This window comes from Coregonus lavaretus (assembly GCF_964263955.1).
Source record: "Coregonus lavaretus genome assembly, chromosome: 39".
NCBI classification, from domain to species: domain Eukaryota; kingdom Metazoa; phylum Chordata; class Actinopteri; order Salmoniformes; family Salmonidae; genus Coregonus; species Coregonus lavaretus.
Genome location: NC_140026.1, coordinates 7,385,594 through 7,390,132, shown reverse-complemented (window position 1 = coordinate 7,390,132; position 4,539 = coordinate 7,385,594). Strand labels below are relative to the sequence as shown.

General features: G+C 42.4%; 1 pseudogene across 1 annotated transcript in view; it reads left to right on the top strand.

Annotated features, from left to right (window-relative positions):
• Positions 1–4,539, top strand: part of LOC311112679 (arrestin red cell-like) — a 17,837-nt pseudogene that overhangs the window by 8,686 nt on the left and 4,612 nt on the right. The window contains exons 2-6 of the transcript in view: positions 3–63; positions 298–357; positions 481–548; positions 941–1,076; positions 3,058–3,142. The product of the transcript in view is annotated as an arrestin red cell-like (transcript). The remainder of the gene's footprint in view (positions 1–2; positions 64–297; positions 358–480; positions 549–940; positions 1,077–3,057; positions 3,143–4,539) is intronic.

Below are 4,539 nucleotides of genomic sequence, written 5' to 3'. Positions count from 1 at the left end.
AGCCGGCTGCAGGAACGACTGCTGAAGAAACTAGGCCAGCACGCACACTCATTCAATTTCACTGTGAGTTCTATAGACTGGCACACAGTACAGCAAAAACACACCAGTTTAAATGACCTGTGAATTCTATAGACTGGCACACTGTACAGCAAAAACACACCCGTTTAAACAAAAACACACCCGTTTAAATTACCTGTGAGTTCTATAGACTGGCACACTGTACAGCACAAACACACCCGTTTAAATTACCTGTGAGTGTTTAATTCTGTCTGACTGTGTTGTGTGTGGATGTCTCAGATCCCTCAGAACCTGCCCTGCTCAGTCACTTTACAGCCAGGACCAGAGGACACAGGGAAGGTAAAGAGATCACACACACACACACACACACACACACACACATACAGACATACATACACCCACCCACACACACCCACTCTCCTCTGTTTCCATCTCTCTCTCTCTCTCTCTGTCTCTGTTCAGGCCTGTGGAGTAGACTTTGAGGTCAGAGCCTTCTGCGCCAGGACTGTAGAGGAGAAGATACATAAAAGGTAGACTGTGGACATAAAGGATGCTATGTCCTTTGATTCAGTAATTCAGTGATTTGGTGTGGAGGGTTTGTTCAATTATGGTGTATGTATATACTAGGGTTGGGGTCAATTCCATTTAGATTCCAGTCAATTCAGGAAGTACACTGAAATTCCAATTGCAATTCTCTTCAATGATTTTCAATGAGGAACATTTGGAATTTGAATTTGGTTTAGTTTCTGAATTGACAGGAATTGAAATGGAATTGACCCCAACCCTGGTATGAATATATACTGTACATAGGAACTGTGAGCTGTTGATAATCCTAGTGTTTGAGTGGTTTGTTTTATGGTTATATGGTCTGTCATATGATTGGATGTATGCATGTCTTTTTTTCTCCTATGTGTGATTACAGGAACTCAGTGCGTCTGGTGATCCGTAAGGTGCAGTATGCCCCAGAGAAGCCTGGTCCTCAGCCAATGGTGGAGACAACACGATCCTTCCTCATGTCAGATAGATCCCTACACCTAGAGGCCTCACTGGATAAAGAGGTAGGATACACACACACACACACGGCACCGCTCATTACACCTAGAGGCCTCACTGGAGAAAGAGGTAGGATACACACACACACACACACTCATACGGCACCGCTTATTACACCTAGAGGCCTCACTGGAGAAAGAGGTAGGATACACACACACACACGGCACCGCTCATTACACCTAGAGGCCTCACTGGAAGAAAAGAGGTACACACACATTAATTTGTTAAAAGCGTTCTACAAATAACATTTGATTGATTGATTGGTTATAGCAGATTGATGTTTTGTTGCTAGGCTAGGCTAGGCTATCTATCTATCTATCTATCTATCTATCTATCTATCTATCTATCTATCTATCTATCTATCTATCTATCTATCTATCTATCTATCTATCTATCTATATATCTATCTACAGTGAGCTCCAGAATTATAGGGACAGTGACACATGTTGTTGTTGTTTTGGGTATGATATTTGTGCATCTGTAACTTTCTCACTCATCATTATTCACCATTAATTCAGGATTATCCGTAATCATGGCAGCATCCACATTAATATAGGAGTGTTTAGAAACATATTATATACTTACTTACAATAAAAGTGACTCCAAAATGACACAATACATTATTTACCATTCATTTCTATTGAGCACAGAATAATCTGAAACACAACCAAAACAAACAGCAAATGCATCCAACAAGCAGTAGCGGTGCCTGGGTAAAATCACTAGGGATGCCGAGCCAGAACAAAAAGCCATGTTACTACCTGTGTGTTGTGATAATTGCGTTGTTTGCTCTATAACCTGTTAGTTCATATGCCTTGCGATCATGATATATAGGCCTAAGGATAATAAGAAGACAGTGGCAGAATAAATTCAACCACACCTTTGTTTCATCACAAAACCGGAGAGCAACATCTGTCCGGTGAAGTCCACAAAACATATTGCATGTAACAAACAGTTAAATGACCTACAGCATGGTCAAGCAAGGTAATGTTTCCAACATTTTCGGACTACTAAACGACTATTTATTTAGAACACTGGAGAGTTACCGCAAGTCGCAAGGAAAACATAACCATTTCAACTTCAATATTTCAACATCATCAAATCACCTATGCTTAGTCTAATACAGTGACCACTAAAAGATAACAAAAACAATTTATTCAAATCAACTTAAGCTAAATACATGGCTGTCCATGTTTCTGATTTGTGTGTGTGTGAGTGTGCATTCGTGCAAGTAGAAAAAACATGTTGATTCACCCTACTAGTAGAGAAACGCCAATGCCATCCTCCTCTCTTTCATGTTGACAAAACTGTCTATGACTATCACTCTAAAACGCTTTTATTTTTTGTTGTCCTAGGTTACCTGGCTAAAATGCTTGCTCGCTAACCTAACTTCCTTTCATGGCAAAGTTAGCTAGTTAACATTAGCCTTCTACATCTAGCTACATATTGAACTTCCATCCTCTCAGTTCAGGGGCACAATGTATTTTATGGTTGGATCACAATCGCCGTTATAATCATTTGCCAGTACGGAGAATTAAGTAAAACCACAAGTTCGAATCCCTAACTCCATCCATGGCTAATTTAGGAAAGGGACAATTTTAGCTAGCTAGCTAGCCACCAGAGGACAACAACACAACAAGATGCCACATTTCAAGTTGTTTCTGTCGATGACGTATTTCTCTGTGATAGGAGTGAAGCCAAATCCAAACTGGCTTCCCTTGACACTTTTTTTTGGTGTGCCAGGACCATTCACAGCTGAGCTCACTCAGTTTAGCTCAACCCGGATTGGCTATTATTTTATCCGATATGGATGAAAATACCCTCAAATTAAAGCTGACAGTCAGCACTTTAACCGTATAGTCATTATATCATTTTAAATCCAAGTGCTGGAGTACAGAGCCAAAACAACAAAAAATGTGTCACTGTCCCGATAGTTTTGACCCCCAACCCCTCCCCTTTATCTCTCTTCTTCCCCCTCTCTCTCAGCTCTACTACCATGGAGAGCCTATCAGTGTGAATGTCCATGTGACCAACAACTCCACCAAAACAGTCAAGAGAGTGAAAATTTCAGGTAAGACACACACATGTCCTCAGACCAGGGGGTATAGCGTTATTGGAAACCCACGCTGTTCTGCGGGCAGGCCTGACAGTTTTGACTAGATGCAGTACAGCAGAAGTGACTTTATGCAGCAGGTTAGGATAATTAACGTAGCAGGTTAGGAGAACATGGTTAAGGTTAGGAGAAGGGTTAGGGTTAGCTAAAATGCTAAAATTGTCCCAGACTAGGGCTGTTACGGTGACCGTGTTAATGCCACACCGGCAGTCACGAGTCATGACCGCAGTCAAATTCCACGTGACCGTTGAGTCACAGTAACTAGGCTTCTCCAAAACTGCCCTCTGATGGTCATTAGTAGCCTGCCAAACTTGCTAACGGCCAGTTACTAATGGCCTGGTAATTAACACTCTATTGTCCATCTAATCCACACGTGTCAAACTCATTCCACGGAGGGCCAAGTGTCTGCGGGTGCTCCTCTCTTGTACTTGATTGATGAATTAAGGTCACTAATTAGTAAGGAACTCTGTACACCTGGTCGTCTAGGTCTTAGTTAAAAGGAAAAACAAAACCCCAAAACCCACAGACACTAGGTCCTCACTAGGTCCTCACTAGGCCCACACAAGGTCCTCACTAGAACCACACTAGGTCCTCACTAGTTCCTCACTAGGCCCACACAAGGTCCTCACTAGAACCACACTAGGTCCTCACTAGGCCCACACTAGGTCCTCACTAGGTCCTCACTAGGTCCTCACTAGGCCCACACTAGGTCCTCACTAGGTCCTCACTAGGCCCACACTAGGTCCTCACTAGGCCCACACTAGGCCCACACTAGGTCCTCACTAGGCCCTCCATGGAATGTGCTTGACACCCCTAGTCACGCTGACATCAATGCAATCGAAAATCAAATCAAACAGTTCATGAGAGACCTGGCATTCAGAGTTTGAGCGGAATAGGATCAGCTGTTGCGCAGCGAGAGAGCTGGTTGATGCATGGAATTAAATAAGTGTTCCAATAAGCACATGTTGCTCAACATTTCTATAGGCTATGCTATGCAATTGCGTGAGAAAACAGAGTTTTGATGACCTCTATTAAAAAGAGGAGGATCCCATCAGCTTTCTATAGGCTAGGCCTACTATATTTATTAATCAACTTTCCTAATATTGAGCACATTGCTTTGCACATTCATTTTTTTGTGGACTTTTTAAAACCATAGTCGCAAGCATCATGTAGCCTAGCCCATAGGCCTATATGTTTTGATAAGGTTTGGATCACAACTAAAGTGGCCAAATAACCTAGGTCCCCTGGAACAGGGTTGGAGAGCCCATAGCCTACAGAGCCTAGTGAAACATATGTTCTTATTACGCAATCGGGTGTGAAAACAGAGTTTTGACTGACCACTATTTAAAAGAGGA